Raw genomic sequence first — 19,356 nt, 5'->3', positions numbered from 1 at the left:
TTCCAATGTTGGTTTCAAGTGTACAGCACAGTGATTCAGTTATACATATACATACATACGTATTTTTCTTTTTCAGATTCTTTTCCATTATATGTTATTACAAGAAACTGAGTATAGTTCCCTGTGCTATACAGTAGGTTTTTGTTGTTTATCTGTTTTATATATAGTAATGTGTATCTGTTATCCCCCAACCCTGATTTATCCCTCTCCACCCTTTGCCCTTTGGTAACCATAGTTTATTTTCTATGTCCATGTTTTTGGTTTGTAAATAGAATTTGTATCACTTTTTTTAGATTTCGTATATAAGTGATATCATATGATATTTGTCTTTCTCTGCCTGACTTACTTTACTCAATATGATAATCTTTAGGTCCATCCATGTTGCTGCAAAGGGCATTATTTCATTCTTTTTTATGGCTGACAAAAGGCCTTGCACAAGTGCCTTTGTCCTGTGACACCTCAGTGCACGTGTCCAACCCCAACCCCCACCACTACTCCTGGAAAGTCCCTGGGCCTTGGGGTGAACACACAGGAGGACCCAGGCAAGAAGCCTGCAGGGGCCCTGGGAGCAGGCTGGAGACCAACTGGGCAGGGAAATTCTGAGTCCTGGGTAGCCAGAGGGTGAGACCCAGAAAGCGGCTGTATTGGCTCCAAGGGGCATATCTCATGGTCTCTGTGGAGAGGCTGTAGCCAGAGGAAGGCCCTAGACAGGAGTCTGGGCAATACTGGGTGTACCTGTAGGTGTGCAAGATAACCCACTAGGGACTGAGAAGATACTAGACATTCTTTGTACTTAGTTTTCAATATCATCCTTAGAATTTTCCATTCTCATGCATCTTATTATATATGTGATATATTAATATAGTAGTACACATAAAAAATGACAAATAAATAACATTGCTTGCTCGGCATACATTATAGGTATATGTTCAATTCCTCACCCCTCCTTTTTTTTTTTTACTGACAGTAGCATGGGTTCAAAACTGTTTAGAGGCTTCACTGTAGAGATTATATTAGTGAAGCTGACAAAAAAAAAAATTCAACAGAGTTACCGTATGTCCTAGCAGTTCTACTCCTAGGAATGGAAACAACCCAATGTCCATCAAGTGAATAGATAAACCAAATATGGCACTTGCAGGCAATGGAATGTTATTCACCAATAAGAAGGAATGAAATTCTGATACATGCTGCACCATGGATGGACCTTAAAATCATTGTGCTCCGTGAAAGGAGCCGGACCCCAAAGGCCACATAGTGTATGATTCCATTGATACAAAATATCCAAAATAGGCAAATCCACAGGGACAGAAAGTAGATTAGTGGTTGCCAGGGGACAGAGGAAGGAGTGGCTGCTAACATATAGAGGGCTTGCTCTTGGGCTGGAGGGAACGCTCTGGAATTAGATGACAGTGATGGTCGCACAATATTATGATTGCACTAAAAGTCATTGACTTGCCCTTTAAAATGGTTGAATTGCATGTTATGTGAATTTTATCTCAATTTGAAAATTGCAACTTCAATAAAAATAATAAACATTAAAATATACATAATATATAATTAATTAACTAATTAAAGAGAAAAAAATGCAAAAAAAAAAATGTCAGATGGATGGAGACCCACATACAGCTGACCAGGAACTGTGTGTGCTTCCTCCTTCAGAGGGTAAATACGTATGTCATTCTTACTGCCGAGACCTGGTACATCTGGATTATCCACAAAATGGGAAATTACCAAGCTGCGTGCCCACCTGTGAAGTAAGAAACTCAAGCCTAAAGAACCCTCAGGTAGGTGCTCTGCGGTGCTTGCGGTGTTCTGGGCCTGGGGGCAGTGCCGTCCCCCGTAGACTGGTCTCCTTCCCTCACAAGCTCTGGCTCGTGTTTACTCTCTGCCACGACTCCTCTCCTCAGGGCTTGTTGCATGACTGTGGGTTGGGATTCTAGAGGTAACAGGACAGGCTGTGCCAATAGTTCGCCCGGCAGATCTGGGTGAGAGACGAGGCGTTGATCGGTACGATGGCTGGTCCACATTCAGGAAGCCGTCTGGCTGACATGTGTACTCACTGCTGCTCAAAGCAGGACGTGAACTTTGAACGTGTGTGTTGGTTGTTTCTTCATCTGATAAAGAACCTCGGCATGCACACCTGGTCGGGAACCCACCAGTCTTTACGGGCTCCATTAAAGCAAGGATCTCCAATGAGTTGGTGGTGGTCTGCTTCCAATAGATCCTCAGCCTGGTTTCTGCCAGACCTCCCTTCTCACTGTTCTCCCTGGTTTGCTGAGATTTCCAGAAGGAAGGGGTACAATTGGCAGTAAAGCCCACTCCTCTGCAAACTTGACTATTTCTAGCATCTTCTCTCCTGACGTGTCAAGGTTACTCTTAAAAAGTCAGCTATTTGTTTCCCAGAAGGCTAGGGACACAGGCATTAAATGATCTTTGAGTATCTCATCAGCTTCTGGAAGCTCACTGTCAGGTCTGAATAGGATGACCCAAATCAGACAGCAATAGTCATCTTCCCTCCGTAGGTAAATGAAGCTCTTTTTCAGTTTGGGGCCAAGGGCACAGCCTGTGACCAATGCTGAGCACAAAAGACCAGATCCATGGTTTTGCCATTTGTTTTTCCCCTAACAAAGTTAACTCTTGATCAGAGCAGTAATAGCTGTTGTGATGAGTTTGTTCAGCATTGTGTGGCTCACATCTGCTAAATTCCCATCCGACTTAATTACACTTGGCTGGGGCACAGGGAACGAATGGGGAATCTGTAAAGGGCATGAATAGTAGTTTTTCTGGCAAACTGGTGGCTTCATTTAAACTAGTGACGGATGTGAATTTTACAGCTGGAGCCTATTGGGGTTCCTGCAAAGTTGTACCAGCTTTGAAACTAACTTCAGAAAATGCCTTCATCTCAGCAAGAAAAGCTTGGATTAGAAATGCAGTTTGTAATTTAATAGGATGACTTTGGAGTGAGCAGAGAGAATAATAGAGGTATTATGAGAAGCTCGAGGGAGAACAAATACATGTTTGTATGGCTTGGAAAAAAAATGCAGAGTTCGAGTGTAAAGTTTAAACAAATGCTTTAGGAAGCTTCTCAAAAGGTGCCTGAACTACCAAAGCTTGAATAATTTATGTTATTTTCTTACAAAGATGTTTTTGAAAGTCGTATGGAGCTCTCCTACGTGGCTCTAAAAGTTTTAGAAAATGAAAACCTAATTTGATATTTAATTTATTTTAGTTCCATTATTTTTAAACTGTAGAATTTATAATTTAGGAGCTGATGTTTTGGGAAGCCCCAGATTTGGTTTGCCAGATAGGGCCAAGCAGAACATACGAAAAACCCTTCCCAACGAGCTGAGTATAAAATTTGTCTGTATTAGGGTAAGAATGCCCCCAACTGAGAATGGCACTGTAGCATGTAATTTCCTGCACCGACCTCTGGCGGGTAATGATACGTACTTCACAGGGGGTGATGAGAATTAAATTAGATTTTGGATAGTTTTTCTCTTCTTGAGGCATACCCAGTATAATACGTTGTTTTAATGTTCTACCCAACCAATCCACTCTTGTGAGTTGTACTGGGATTTGACACTTACTTTCTCATGGGCTTTAAAGGTGCAAAATGATCAGTGAGATGGTTCCCAAGTCATTTGCAGGATTCGGAGTCCTGGCAATATCTCAAGACTCAGGATATTAACCTTTGGGAAATGTGTATTAGCTGATTGTGTTGTAAGATCTCTCAGACTAATTGTAATCCCAATGCTACTGGCTTCGGCCACTGTTACAAGGATAAACTTCAGAATGGTTTCAAATCCGTGAAAACCCTCGAGAAGATTATTTCAAGCAGAATCATCTAGAAGCTGTAGAATTTGGCCAAGAACCAAGGAAATTATTCTCTCACTCTTATTTTGCTGCTGCTTTAAAAAAATTATTAAAAATTGTTTTGAAGTATCATTGATTTATAGTGTGTTAGTTTCAGGTGTTCAGCAAAGTGATTCAGTTATACACACATACATATATATTCTTTTTCAGAGTCTCTTCCATTATCCATTATTATGAGATATTGCGTATAGCTCCCTGTGCTATACAGTAGGTCCTTGCTGGTTAACTATTTTGTATTTAACGGTATGTACATGTAAATCCCAAACTCCTAATTTATTTATCCCTCTCCCCTTTCCCCTTTGGTAGTCATAAGTTTGTTTTTTATGTCTGGAAGTCTATTTCTATTTTGCAAAAAAGTTTATTTGTATCATTTTTTTAGATTCACATATAAGCAATATCGTATGTCTTTCTCTGTCTGACTTCACTTAATATGATAATCTCTCTAGGTCCATCCATTTTGCTGCAAATAGCATTATTTCATTCTTTTTTTATGGCTGTTAGTATTCCATTGTGTATATATACCACATCTTCTTTATCCATTCATCTGTCGTTGGACATTTAGGTTGCTTCCATGTCTTGGCTATTGTAAATAGTGCTGCTGTGAACATTGGGGGGCGGAGAGGGGTGCACTGACCTTTTCAAATTATAGTTTTCTCCAGATATATACCCAGGAGTGGGATCACTGGATCATATGCTAACACTATTTTTAATTTTTTAAGGAACTGCCATACTGTTCTCCATAGTGGCCACACCAATTTGCATTCCCACCAACAGTGTAGGAGGGTTCCCTTTTCCCCACACCCTCTCCAGCATTTATTTATTTATTTATTTATTTATTATTTTTAAAAACACCTTTATTGTGGTATAATTCATGTACAGTAAACTACTCCAGCATTTATTATTTGTAGACTTTTTAATGACAGCCATTCTGACTGGTGTGAGGTGATGCCTCATTGTGGTTTTGATTTGTGTTTCTCTAATAATTAATGGTGTTGAGCATCCTTTCATGTGCCTTGGCCATCTGCACATCTTCATTGGAGAAATGTCTCTTTGGATCTTCTGCCCATCTTTTGATTAGTTAGTTAGTTTTGATATTGAGCTGCATGAGCTATTTGTGTATTTTGGAAAGTAAGCCCTTGTCAGTCGCATTGTTTGCAAATATTTTCTCCTATTCTGTAGGTTGTCTTTTCATTTTGTTTATGATTTCCTTTGCTGTGCAAAAGCTTGTAAGTTCAATTAGGTCCCATTTGTTTATTTTTGTCTTTATTTTCATTACTCTAGGAGATGGATCCAAAAAAATATTGCTGTGATTTATGTCAGAGTGTTCTGCCTGTGTTTTCCTCTAGGAGTTTTAGACTCCTTCAGCCTTACATTTAGGTCTTTAATCCGTTTTGAGTTTATTTTTATACATGGTGTTAGATAATGTTCTAATTTCATCCTTTTCTGTATGGCTGTCCAGTTTCCCCAGCACCACTTATTGAAGAGAACACATATTGCTGCTGCTTTTTGCTATGGTGAGGACTTTGAAAAGTGGTTGATGGAACAGACCTAACTACTCAATCGTTTCCCCACCTCACTCACCAAATCTTAAGGGACTAACTAAGCCTTTAAAAAACAACAACAACAACAAATTTTAAATGCAATACACTACGCAGGAGACTACAAGTGAATTATGGTGAGATAAACCAGCTTAGGAACTGCTGGTGAAGGTGTACGCTTGTGCAAACTTTCTGTTAAAGAATTTGGCAATACTATTTTCAAGAGCCATGAAGGAGCACTTTTCAACTATAAAACGTATTTTAAAACTTTTTTAGGTGGGGAGGGTATAGCTCAGTGGTAGAGCACATGCTTAGCAAGCAAGAGGTCCTGGGTTCAATCCCTGGTACCTCTTTTATAAGCAAATACATACATACATACATACATACGTATATATATATAAATAAGCCTAATTACCTACCCCCACCAAAATTTAGTCATTTATCAACTTTAGATTTTAATGAAACCTGGTATTCAATTTCTTTTTTTTTAACATTTTTTATTGAGTTATAGTCATTTTACAATGTTGTGTCAACAATTTCTAAATCCAATACCATGAATATTATGAAACTCAAACTTGACTGACTTTGCAAATCAAATTGCCTTTATATTGCCCATATTTTTGTGATTATGAAAGTAACACATGATTATTACAGAAATTTTGGAGACTATAAAAGAATTTTTAATTGTGTATAATCCCACCACCTATAGATGATCACACTCAATATTTTGGTCTTTCTTTCCTCTTTTTTTTTTTAGTGTCTATTGTCTATTTATTTCTTTGTAAAACCAGAATCACTAGATAGATATCAATATAGATACAGATATATCTTCACACTTCATTACAATGTGACCATTTTCCCTGTCAGTCTATATTCTTTGAAAACATGATCTCTAAGGTATATTATTTAATCTTATGGATGTTTCATACTTGATTTAACAATTCTGGGCTCTTTGGTGTCATTTCTTACTGTTACAAATAAAGCTGCAACAGCATCTTCTTATGAAAATCGTTCCCCACATTTCTGCTTATTTCCTTAACACAGATTCTTGAAGGACAATTATTTGGCCTAGAGCTTTCATGGCCTTTGACGACAGTATTGCCAGATTCTTTACCAGACAGTCTGTGCAAGCTTACACCCTCATCAGCAGTCCTAAGCTGTCCCTTAAGATTTGGTGAGTGAGGTGGGGTCGAGTTATTAGGTCTATTCCAATTTTCCAAATTGGAATCTTCCAAAAATGTAATTAGTAAAGTCAGGACTCAGAGCAGTTGGTGACTTTGTGACACCCGCCCCCCCCCATCCAAATCTGGTCTTTTTTAGAAGGGCCATGCAGACGTGGTGGGTTTCACAACCGTTTGTCCTCTGAAGGCTCTGAGAACAGGGCTTTTAGGGAAGGAAATGGAAGGTCTGCGTGAACTAGCAGGAAAGAGGGTTGCAAAGCCTACCACCACCACCTGGGCTCTGAGTGAGGTAAGGGTGAGACTTAAGGATGAAAGGTGCTAGGAGAGATATAGGGGGTTAGGAAAACAGCCCACTAGTAAACTATTACAAGAGAGGTGGTCTGTCCCTCTCTCAGCTCTAGATCCCACGGGCCACAGAGTCATTCTTTAAGTCGTTATGTTTTGTTTCCATTGAGCGCTGCACACTCCAATTCTCAATCATTCCTCATACAGCAGCACTGATTAAGCGCAAACACATGAAACTGTCATTTTTGTAGGTTAGGAATGGCTGACTAGCAGCTAATTTCATAGGCTCAAACTCAGACATGCTAAAGGAATTATTCCTAACCATTGTGAGCTAATGGTAATGTTTTTTCTTTTTTTTTTTTTTTCTTTTTTAATTTAAGTATAGTTGATTTACATTACTGTGTCAGTTTCAGGAGTACAACGTAGTGATTCAGCATTTTTGCAGACTGATGGTAACGTTTTCTGATGAAAGCACCTGCAGCCTGGCCTCTGGCGCACTTCTCTCCTCTCTTTTGGGTGCTTGCAGACTAGGGTCAACAGCAGGACAGAGACCCAAAGTCCTGGCCCTCGTGGAGGCTGACATTGGGATGGTCGTATTTGTTTGTGATAGCAGGGCCACCAGAGGGCGCTCTAACATTGGCTACCGTATGTTTGCCCATTAGCCACGGATTCCAACGAAAAAACAGGAAACCTATAAAGAATGCTAGTATTTATTGAGCACGGGTGGACAAAACTGAGGTTCAGACACATCATTCTTCTCTTTATTGTTAACATTAATTAACCTTCAGTGTGCTTGTCATATATTATTTCGTTTTATGCTTACCACAATTCCATCAGCAAGATATTTTCCTTTTTATAGAGGAGATTGAGGCTCACAGAAGTTACACGATTCTGCAAATGACAAGACTAAACCAGAAATTTTATCTAGAGGCTCAGCCCCCCATTAAAGCTTTCTTGCCTTCCCTCCCTCTTTCTTTTTTCACCCTTATTTTTCTTTCTTTCTTTTTTTCTAATCCTTGCTTAACAAGAAAAGGAAAAAAAGTGGGGCAGGGTATAGCTCAATGGCAGAGCATGTGCTTAGGATGCACGAAGTCTTGGGTTCAATCCCCAATACCTTCATTAAAACAAACAAACAAACAAACAAACCTAATTACCTCCCCCTCCAAGGAAAAAGAAAACAGTAGAATCTCATGCCCAAGAGGTCGGTAAACTTTCTGGTCCTGTCCACCAGCTGCTAGGGCAATGCTGTGCCCTGCACCCAACTGTCCTGCTTGCACAAGTTTCTCCGGCTACTGTTTGTATGACTCCTTCTCCCGTCCCCTCCCCGCACCTGCCCTGGATGACTGGCTATTTGATCTTGGTTTCACCCTTATTTCAATTCAGAGGGGTGGGGGCAGACAAGAGGAGCATGTTAGGGATCTCCACACCCTCACAGATGGCAACTGTACTTCTATAGCACTTTTTAATACTTTATACGAGGTGCATTGCCTACCTACCCACAGTGGCCAAGGGCAAGGACATAAAGACATGCAGCCCCCTACTGCCTGATGGCCTTGGTGACCATGTCATTTAACCTCATCTATAAACTGTATGTGACAAATGTGGTCTTGTCTCATTCTTAGGGTTGTTGTGGAGATTTAGACAATGCATAAAGTACTTAACACAGTGCTTGCCAGAAAATGACTCAATTAATGTTGCTTATTTTCTTTAATTCTCCCAGCAACCCTATAAGGTAGGCATTTAGCAGAGAACCTGGCTTAGACCATGACTCGGAGAGTGCTTTATGGTTAACAGAAGAGGAAATCTGAGTTCCCGAGAGGCTAAGTGACTTGCCAAAGGGCCACAGCTTGGGTTACGACTACAGAATATTTTCAAAATTGTTTTCAGTTATTCAGTAGGCAAGACTGAGAGGTATCATTTTCAAATAGATTACAAGATGTGCGCCTTGCACAGTGCTAAGGGCTTTCCAATAGCCTTCAGAAAACCCCTGGCGTTGGTCAGCCAGGAACCAACATCCTAAGTTTAGGGGAGCCTTGAAGTTGATTAAATTTAAATACTGTAATTTGACTCTCTGAACAATTAACATTTTTTTGTACTTTGATGGTGTTTAAAAGGATGTGGCAGAATATAATTTTGGAGGCTGGGAGACCAGGTAGAAAAGGGAGGGAGAAAGAGAAATGCAGTCTAGCAGGAATACCAAGGACAGAGGTTCAGAAGACCTTGAGCAAGAGCTTTGAACCCTGGGCTTCAGTGTCCCTTTTTCCAAAATGAGTGACTTGGATTCTACTTCTAAAATGCTGTGATTTGAATATTTTCTTTCTACCCTTATCTCGTAGATCTTTCCACATTCCCTTTTAGATATCACACAGCGCTTTATATTCTCAGTATCAGTGTTAAGGATCTGAAAGTTATTAGCTTTTTCTCCCCAGTAACTTTATAATCAGTAATGACACCAGGTTCAGTCATTAACTAAAGAGGTAAAGTCCTCTTGTAGATTACAGCTGATTGAGCAATAATAATAGGAAGTAACCAGCTGTATGCCTGATGCTTCTGGGATACAGAACTATGGTCAACGAGGCTGGACTAGAGTGTTAAATGTCCCTGACCTTGGGTCAGGGAGCGGGGAGAGGGCAGTGTTTGTGAACACTGTGGTACTGGCAGACTACTGCCAGGAAATTTGGAATTTTTATCAAGAATTATAGTAAAATAAATGCTTTGTGGTAATATGTCCTTCACAAAGAGAAATAATGCCATCTGGGGTCACATTTTGTGCTCTTTCAAGGCCATAGAACCGCCACATTCCAGAGGGAGACGGGACCCGTGGTGTCCATCTGCCTGGCCTCCTTCCCAGTCAGGCTTACAAGCGAAGACAGGTAACCGTCCAGTCTCTGCTTAAACATCTCCTCTGAAGGGGAGCTAATTAGTTTAAGGAGTTGTCTTCAGCATGCTTAGGGCTGACCACAGTATGTCTCCCTGCAGTTTTAGCCCATTGGCCCAACCTCTGATCCGAGGAACAATACAGAACATATCCTTCTTCTCTTTTCAGACTTCTGACCATCTCCCTATTTTCTGGGTAAAGGTTCCCCTTAAGATGTGATGAAAACAGGGACTCAGGGTGAATGCTGTCAGAATGCAGAGGATTCTGGTGCAAAGGCTTTCTTATCTGGCAGATACAAAAACAGAAGTGAGCAGATTCCTGGAGGTATCATGATCCAGTGAGTGTTAAGAGAAGCCAACAAACAGTCCATTCCTTTAGGACCATCCTAGGAGATGCCTGGTCCCTCCTCTGGCTCAGTTCAGCCAATGAGATTCAGCAAATATTTATTGCATCTCCACTCTGAGTTGAGCACTGAGGATTCCAACACGGCCCTGTCCTCAAGGAGCTCATAGTCTAGGGAGCAATCCTGACTGAAGTCTCCCCTCCCAGTCACTCTCCATCATAGCGCCCTGTCTTCAAGACAGGGTTGTCTTCACTCACCATGTGAACAAAATAGACAAAAATACCTGCCTTTGTGCAGCTTACATTCTGGTGGGAAAAAACAGACCATAAACAATAAACAAAATATATCCTTAAATTACACAATATAATAAATGCTGAAAAGTGCTTTGGAAAAAGAGAAAACATAGAAAAAGGATACAGGAATCTTGAGTGTCAAGGAGCAAATGGTTTTCAAAATTTCAGTGTGGTCAGGGTAGGTCTCATTGAGAAGGTGACATCTAGAAAGACTTAGTGAGGGAGGGCATAGCTTAGTGGTAGATCACGTGCTTAGCATGCACAAGGTCCTGGGTTCAATCCTCAGTACCTCTGTTAAAATAAGAAGAAGAATAAATAACTTACATATGGAATCTAAAAAAACACTGACAAACTAGTGAATATAACAAAAGAAACAGACTCCCTGATGTAGAGAAGGAGTTAGTGGTTACCAGTGGGGGGCGGGACGGGGGAGGGGCAAAATGGAGGTCAGCTATAAAATCAGCTCCAAGGATGTACTGTATGACACGGGGGATACGGCCAATATTTTATAATAACTATAAATAGAGTATAACCTTTACAAATTTGTGAATCACTATATTGTATACCTGTAACATACAATATTGTACATCAACTATACTTCAATTTAAAAATATCATGTTGTAGGGTGGGGAGGGTTTAGCTCAGTGGTAGAGTGTGAGCTTAGCATGCACGAGGCCCTGGGTTCAATCCCCAGACCCACCGCTAAAAAAATAATTAAATAAGTAAACTTAATTACTTCCCCCAACCAAAAAAAAAAAAAAAAAAAAAAGCTTAAAAATATGATGTTGTAAAATAAATACATAAATTTTAAAAATAGTTAAAAGTAAATAAATAAATGCTGTGCTTTCATTCACCACACACACACAAACTAATAAAATAAATAAATAAACCTTTACCTCCCCCTCAAAGAAATTTTAAAATAAATAAATAAACTAAGAATTTATATGGAGCCTCTGTGACCCAGGTGGGCGCCTCCTACAGCTCGCTTGGCCCCTCTAACTGCATATGTACAGAGGTAGATGCCCCCGGTAGGTATCAGACGGGCATGATGGCCATGCACTCCTGTGTTAGTTTAGATCCTCAAAGAAGCAGAAGCCCGGGGGGATTAGACGGGCGAGATTGACTGTGGGACCAGCTGTGGAGAGTGAAGGAGAGGGAGCCTGAGAAAGTGAGAGAGACTCCAGGCAGCAGCGGACCTGCAGAGGAAGGGAAAGGAGAGAGACTGGGTCGGAAGAACCCGAGGCTGCAGCACAGTTGTGACAAATCCTTATGTGAAGAGTTCTTGAGTTCATCTGAAAAGTGGACCAAAAAAATCCTGCCATTTGTGACAACATGGATGAACCTGGATGACGTCGTGCTAAGTGAAATAAACCAGACCCAGAAGGACAAATACCGCGTGATTCCGCTTACACGAGGGGAGGGGTCTAAGACAGACAAAGTCATAGAAGCAGACAGTATAAAGGTGGGTGCCACGGACTAGAGGGCGGGGTAAATGGGGAGGTAATACACAAGATGACTAAGTCCTAGAGGGCTGCTACACAGCAGAGGGCCTGTCGGTGACTATACTGTATCGTATCCTTAAAAATCTGCTAAGGGGGTAGATCTTATGTTAAGCATTTGTACCACAAAATAATAATAAATAAAGAGGAAACTTTTGGAGGTGGTAGAGACCTTTATGGCATAGATTGTGTAGATTGTGGGGTGTGTTCACAGGTACGTAGTTATTTCCAAACTCATCAAGTTGTATACATTAAATACATATAGCTTTTTAAATATGTCAATCATACTTCAATAAAGTGGGTTTTTTAAAAAAAAATTAAAAGGATGGAGACTTGACAGAAAAAGTTGATCATTAAGGAAGTCTGCATCTTGCAGGAATGAACCCGCTTTGGTCTCTGGTCTTTGTTCAGTCATAGGCTGGAAGCAGCCGGTAGGAAGAGTGGCTCCGAGTGAGAGTGGGGGGTGGATCCGGAAAGTCAGCAGCTGGCCCAGCAGTCAGGCCATCTTCCCACAGCAGGAGAGCTGAGCGGGGCATTTTCCTGGCTGCCACAGTCCATCCCCTGCACCGCAGGGATCTACCTCTCCATGCAGGTTTGGGGAACAGCTCCTCCATGGTCCCCATGGACCTCTCTTCCTGAGAGGAAACTTAGAAGAGCAGGTTAGTGGGACAGACTGCAGCCCCCTCACTGCACTTGGTCTTGGGGACAGTACCAGTTCTCATCCTCTCCCTCCTCCCCGATTATTTAACTTCCCCTCACCCTCCACACTCACCTTGGCAGGTCTCAGTGGCTTCCTTTGTAATATGACCCAAACCGTCATTCCTGAGGACCCGAGTTCATGGCCATCATGTCCTTTTGATACTAGGGGCTTCTACATATGTTCATATGCACTTAGAGGGGCCACGTGAGTTCCAGGAGGTGCCCACCTGGATCACAGAGGTTCTACATAAATTCTTCCCCACTCCATATATGAGCACAGCACCCGCTCTTCCTGCCACGACTCTGGGAATCAGCCAGGGTCAGTTATGTGTCTCACCTGCTGGTCCCTAGACATACACAGGAGTCTTTTTTTTTTTAACTGAAGTATAGTCGATTTACAATCTTGTGTTAATTTCTGGTGTACAGCACAGTGATTCATTTATACATATATTCCTTTTCATATTCTTTTTCGTTACAGGCCATGAAAGGTATTGAATATAGTTCCCTGTGCTATAGGAGTCTTTAGCAATCGTGCCACCACCTTGTGCCAGGGACTGTCCACACCCCACATACCAGTCAGGCTCAGGACGGCATCATCTTAGCCTGCTGGGCAATGGATGGCCCAGTCTCCAAACCCCATCTGAACTTCTGTTTTCTCAAACCACAGCTGGCACCAGTTGAGTTAGTGAGGCTTCTCCGAGAAGCAGAAGCCAAGATGGGATTTATTGGGGGAGCACTTGTTAAGGATAAAGGGGAGGCAGGAGAGCGTTCTGAAGGCCATGTAGGTCTGACCCCCGTGAGGGGGGTGGTGAAGGAAGGGAGGTCGGGCAGGAGAGACTTGGACTGCAGCCGCAGAAGGAGTTCAGCCAGGCTGGTGGGCAGGGCTTGAGGCAGAGTCCCGCATCTTGCAGGGATGGGCTTGCTTTAGTACCCACTCCTGACTCAGTCATTGGAGGGGAGCAGTCTGTAGGAAGTGTGGTCTCCAAGCAAGTGTAGGGCTGGATCCAGAAAGTCAGCAGCTGTGGCCGTCAGTCTTGCAAGCTCCCCACAGCAGGAGCTCTGAGCGGTGCATTCTCATGGCCACCACAGCCTCCCACCCGGCCCCTTAAAGCCTGCTTATATCACTATTGTTCATGTTTCTTGTGAGTCATAGAGTAAGGAAGCTGGCTTTAACCTCAAAGGTGATTTCATCTAATGCCTTCATTTTAAAGATGAAGAGACATGCAGCAATTTTAAATAAACTTTCCCAAGGTACAGGAATTTTGGATTGGACCTTTGTTCTCATGTGAAGACTGTCCCGCACTCTGTAGCATTTTTTGCATTCCTGGCCCCAGGGACTGGCAGCCAGTGATCACACTAACCCTACATCGTGACAAGCAAAGCTGCCCCTTCCCTTTCTAATAGCTCCTTGGAGACAGTAGAGTCCCAAGTGGTACCACTGAGCAGCTCACTGATACCAGAGTCAGAATTACTATGCAGATATGACCCCTGTACAATGCACTTCCGTAACATCGAGAGCACATATAACAAGAAATACCCCAGGAAGCCTCCTGCATTCCTGCTTCAGACAGTGGTCTGTAACTGGTCAGTGTTTATCTTGCTTCTAAACGCTCCTTAGACGTGCTGGTGAGGAGGACCATTCTAGGGAGCTCTGTGATAGTTCCTCTTGCCTTCTTGGTAATTCCATGTACGTAGGGAAATGTACCTCAAAGCCAACTGTAGCTTTTCCACCCTTTCCCCATAATGTTCCTTCCTTCCCACCTCTACCCCTATTTTTCCCTTCTAAATAAATGACACCTCTTTACAGCTAGTTGTTCAAGCTAAAAATCTGGGAACCTTCCTCAGTTTTTCTCTTTCTCCCCATAACCAGTGAGCAAATTCAGCTGGCTCTGTCTGTAACATATAACCAACATCTATCTACTCTTTTCCATGTCCCCTGTTGACACCCTGTCCAAGCCATCACTGTCACCTGCACCACTACGACAGCTTCCTCTGTTCCCTGTTTCTTTTACACACGGCAGCTAGGGAATATTTTAAAAATGTAAACCAGATTATATCACACACCTGTTTAAACCCCTACTGCCCTTAGAATAAAAGATGCATTCTTAACCATGCCTTCCTAGGTCGTCTGTGATCTAGCTCCTGCCTGTCTTGCTGATCTTGCTTGTTCCACTGCCTCAGTCAGTGACTGTATACCAGCCCCGCTGACTCTTGCTCTGTCCCGTAAATGTGCCAGGCTCGGTCCTGAGTCCCTTTGCAGTTCACTCTGCCTGGAATATTCTCCCCAGGTCCTCTCTCAGTTGGCTCCTTGATGTAGGTCTCAGTTCAAATGTCACCTTCTCAACAAAGCCTTCCTTGACCACCCAAACTAAAGCAGCCCCCTCCCCACCATGATCCTCTAACATGTTGCCCTGTTTTATCTTCTTGACATCACTTACGACCATCTGACTTTGCTTATTTCTTGTCTCCCTCATGGAGAATGTGAGTTTCATGAGAGGAGGGGACGTGTCTGCTTTGTTCAGGGCCGCACGCCTAAGAGCCTACCCCAGCCTGATGCAGACTGGGTTCTCAAAAATACGTACCGTTGATGTACACAGTCTTTGCAGATTCCAACCGTTGACTTAGACCCTTTGGCTTTCAATATACAGCCTTCCAAATGCTGATTTGTTGTCTCAAACCCTGTCAATTGTCAACACTGACCTCAACTCTCAACTGATAGACAATGCTGTCTGACTATGGAACATGTGTAATTAATATATGTATGTATGCACTTCTGACACCTTATTTATGTATTTATTTTAATATTTTATTTTTTACACAATTTTGAAAGGTTACTTTCCATTTATGGAACGTGTAATTTCAAGAGAATTTTTTATAAACAAAGTGGATTGACACAACATTGTAAACTGACTGTACTTCAATAAAAAATTAATTAGTTAATTAAAAAAAAAAGTGAAGGGCCCTGCCCTCTGATAACTGCTATCCTAACTTTATTGGGTTGGGGGCTGATTCTTCTCTGTTGGCCACTAAATTCAGTAAGTGCGTCCTCTCCCCCAGCACATTTCTACAAGCTGTCATCTCTAACACAGAAACAATCCTGTCCTTTGAGGAAAAAGTTGGTTCTCTCTTGACGCACTTGCATTTATTTTTAACAACCTGAAAACTAAATTCTGCACACGTAAGAGAAGGGAAACTACAACTATCCTGCAAGTAAGAAACAAAAGGCTGGTTCACGAGCAGAGGAAAGTTTCTTGCTTCAGTTTAGCGTGTGTGCTAGGAGAGCACTGGGGGGACATCGTTTTGCACCCGTCACTGTTCCCCAAAGGGCTGGAGTCTTTCTGATGGAACTCTGTCCAGAATAAGAGAGGAGGGAAACTTTTCTAAGAATGCTTACCATCCTAGACATTTCTGGGTTTTTTTTTTCCCCCTAAAGAATGTGAACTATCTTGTTCTACATTTTTTTATTTTATCATTTAATCCATTTGCATGGCACTGTTGCAAAGCAAGTGAAAAACACATTCCAATGCAGAACTCATTGGAAGTAAGGCCACTGGCCTCAAAATTCAGTGTCCAGCAGTGCCTGGCACCTAGCGGGCACTCAGTAAGCATAGTAACCAAGCCCAGGAGTCCTGAGAGGGTCCTGAAAGGAGATGGAACCCCAATTCCCAGTGGCTCAGTCATGAGTCCATTGCCAAAATTAACCAGGGAGAAGGTGGAAATGTGGGGTGCTAAGGTGGTAGTAAATAAATCCTAAAATGGCAATGCTGAGAACTGTAATCAAATATGAATTGAGGGTTCCACATGCAGACATGCCAAGAATTTTCCCAGGCAAAGACCAACAGATCATAGGCTTTTACTGTCAGAAGCCCACCGGGAGACTTAAACGTAAAGATGGCTGCAGCTTTGCTGCAGATAAACAAGACTTTGCTTTTCTAAATGTTCTGTACATGTTGCATCCGTAAAATGGCGATTAGTATGCATGCCTGCCCCTATCTTCCCTGAGGGCCAGGGATCCTTGTCTCTTGAAAGTCTGAGGTGGTGTTTTGTCGTTGCCAGGTGGGTACCAAGGGCAGAAAGCAGTTGTTCAAGTGATTAGGTCCAGATTAAGTGCAGCTTTATGGGCGGGGGCTGAGACCTTGAATCCTGTCCTTTGGCAGATCGGCAGACACTGCAACTCACTGAGGGCAGGGATAATTGATTCTCTTGCTCCTGGCCAAGGAGTAAAAGAGCAGCTGGGGTTTGCAACTGTTGCGGCAGATCGATTTCAAACGAGGCCCGGGGAGAAGCAGCCCGGGCAGGAGCCGGGCTGGAGACAAAGGCTTGGGTGAGCACAGCGATTCCCACGGGAGGAACCTGGGTGACATCCTAGCTGAAGGTGAGAGGGTCAGGGTCACAGCCTAGTTCTTGGTCCTGCCTTTATCAGTCACAGCTACAGCAGCAACTCTCCCGCCCCAGCAAGTGCGAGTACAAAGAAATGGAAGGACCCCACCCCCCTTCCCCGCCGGCCACAAACTAGAGATTCCGCTTTGGGGACAGACAGGCCGCACTCAGATGTCCACGATCTGGTCTTCCCAGGCACAGGGCCACGTTACATCTCCCAGATGCCCTTGCAGTGATGGCCATGCGACGGAGTCCCCGCCAGGAGACATGGTGGAGGTGGAGGTGCTGCTGGCCACTCTCAGGCCCGGCCCCCACCGTGCACAACCATCCCTCTCTCCTCAGCCACAGATGGTGGAGCCGGGGGTGGCGTGAGCCTGGGGCCCTGAATGACTGCCCATCCATATGGACCATGGCACGGGGACGAGGATTTGGGGGTCCCCTGGAGTAGTTAACCTACCCTAAATAACACACTTCTGGAACTGCAACTGCTAGAAACCCCATTCCCGGAAAGTCTCACCGTCTCATCCAGGGAGCTGCTGGTCTGGGAGATGTGCTCCGCACGCCAGAGCTGCCTCTTGGGATGCTCGGACCAAGGGGCTTCCCACCCTCCACCTGGGAGCCTGACCCCCGGGAACAATGCGGAGGAGAAGCAGCCTCCTGCAGCAGGCGGGTGGAGGTGCCGCTGTCTCTCTAACTCGAGCTGATGCTGAAGAGTCTTTGGATAGACTCCCGCCTTTCCCTTCATAGCCTGGGTGTGTCCATGTATGCGTGTGGGTATGTCTGTTTGTATGTGTGTGTGTGCGTGTTTGCTTGAGGTTTTTGGTTTTTCTTTTTTTAAAAATTTGTGTATGTGGGTATAACATAAAATTTGCTATTTTATTTTTTCCAGAAATATCTAGTTTTTATTTAATACAAAACAATGAACCTCTGATTATTAACTAGATTAAAATAACATAAGGTCACTAAATACTTCATGAAAGAACCTGAGTCAAGATATAAAATTTGCAATCAACTATACTTCAACTTAAAAAAAAAGAGAGATGTAAAATTTGCTATTTTAACCCCTTGGTTGTTTTTCTTCTTTCTGTTACAACAGAGGGCCCTAGGCCTTCCTAAGGGTCACTCGTCCCCGTTAAAGTTGGGTGGGGCCATTTCCCAGCTACTTTCCCTCACTCCCCCCAGCACAGCACATAGTGGCTGTTCGTCCTGCCCCCTTCTCTGCTTCCAGAACAGCCTCTGGACCCCACCCACGCAGGAGCTGTAGACACGCCCTTCCTCACCTCTTTAGGGGGTCACACTGCACAGAAGAATTCCAAAAGTTACCTCGCTTTCATTCTCCCCTCTAGCACCAGCCGTAAGGTATAGAGAGCCTTCTCTGAGGTGACTGCCATCCCCTCACTGAAGTAGCCAGGTGTCTGAGGAAGTCTCGGAGTGGAATTTGAGAACAGGTGATGAAGACCAGGGGTTGCTTCCAGAAGAGGTTCTGGTCAGGACATGTTTCTGCCCAACCCTGCACTCAGGGACCCAGACACAGAAATGTGTCTGTGAGTGGTGGCTTCTCTCTTGTCTCTCCCCCACTGACGTCCTCTTCTGTGACATTTTCTTTCCAGTCTTGATAACCCCTTCTAGAAAAGCTGTCTTTCCCTGTTGGTATCGAAGCCTCAAGAGTTCTTTTGGGGGTTAGCTTCTGAGCACAAATTAGAAGTCTCTCCTCTGGCAGCCACATGTGCCCCAGCGCCACGTGGCCTTCAGCCGGTGCTTTGTGCAGGCCACCGCTGCTCCCTTCCACCTGGCTGCTGGAGTCCTCCCCCCAGCGTTGCCATGAGTTACAAATAACCAGTTCCTCCCTCCTCCAGCCCATCACTGCCACCCTAGGGGCTCAAAGCATCTTAAGGTGATCAGAGGTGATTCTAATTACACTGTGCCAAATCGAATTCTGCAGACGGATCTGCGAACACGGCTACCTCAGTATCATTGTTCCTAAGGGGAAATGTGTTCTAGGTCTTTATAACCAAGTTATAAATAAGTCTTTAGGGGACAGTCCTGTGCCATTAAAAACACAGGACCTGCCTGTAATGTACTTGACTTTCTTGGCCTCATCCTCAGGCTTGTGAACGTCTGTGGCTTCCTCTAACTGCGGCCTTCGCCGGCTTGGATTTGATCTTGGCTCTCTCCGACTCTGCCCTACAAGTTGGACAAGCTTTGGAGAATAGATTTCTTTAGGTAGTATTTTCCTTGAAACTTGAACCGCAAGCACAGGATGTTATGTTTGTCAATGATTAACTTAATTAAAAAGTGGACGGACACTAATTATATGCACGTCTCCTCTTGGGATGCTCGTTTCGGTGCCATCCTAAAGCTGGTGTTTAGTGGCTCTTGGGTCAGGA

General features: G+C 43.4%; 1 protein-coding gene across 1 annotated transcript in view; it reads left to right on the top strand.

The window, feature by feature from the left end:
* The first annotated feature begins 1,767 nt into the window (after positions 1-1,767).
* Positions 1,768-19,356, top strand: part of RASSF3 (Ras association domain family member 3) — a 114,698-nt gene continuing 97,109 nt past the window's right edge. The window contains exon 1 of the mRNA XM_064491741.1: positions 1,768-1,784. The gene's annotated coding sequence lies outside the window, so the exon portion shown is untranslated. The remainder of the gene's footprint in view (positions 1,785-19,356) is intronic.

Source organism: Camelus dromedarius, chromosome 11 (assembly GCF_036321535.1).
Source record: "Camelus dromedarius isolate mCamDro1 chromosome 11, mCamDro1.pat, whole genome shotgun sequence".
Classification (NCBI taxonomy): Eukaryota; Metazoa; Chordata; class Mammalia; order Artiodactyla; family Camelidae; genus Camelus; species Camelus dromedarius.
This window is presented reverse-complemented; position numbering and strand designations above follow the sequence as displayed.